We start from the raw sequence: 358 nt of genomic DNA on the forward strand, positions 1-358 counted from the left end.
AAGGAGAAGACACCAAGGAAGCAGAAGACACCAAAGAAGCAGAAGACACCAAAGAAGCAGAAGACACCAAGGAAGGAGAAGACACCAAGGAAGGAGAAGACACCAAGGAAGCAGAAGACACAAAGGAAGCAGAAGACACCAAGGAAGCAGAAGACACAAAAGAAGAGGAAGACACCAAGGAAGGATAAGACACCAAAGAAGAGGAAGACACCAAGGAAGCAGAAGACACCAAAGAAGAGGAAGACACCAAGGAAGGAGAAGACACCAAGGAAGGAGAAGACACCAAGGAAGGAGAAGACACCAAGGAAGGAGAAGACACCAAGGAAGGAGAAGACACCAAGGAAGGAGAAGACACCAA

Source organism: Nanorana parkeri, unplaced genomic scaffold (assembly GCF_000935625.1).
Source record: "Nanorana parkeri isolate BGI_ZX_2015 unplaced genomic scaffold, ASM93562v1 scaffold3561, whole genome shotgun sequence".
NCBI lineage: Eukaryota > Metazoa > Chordata > Amphibia > Anura > Dicroglossidae > Nanorana > Nanorana parkeri.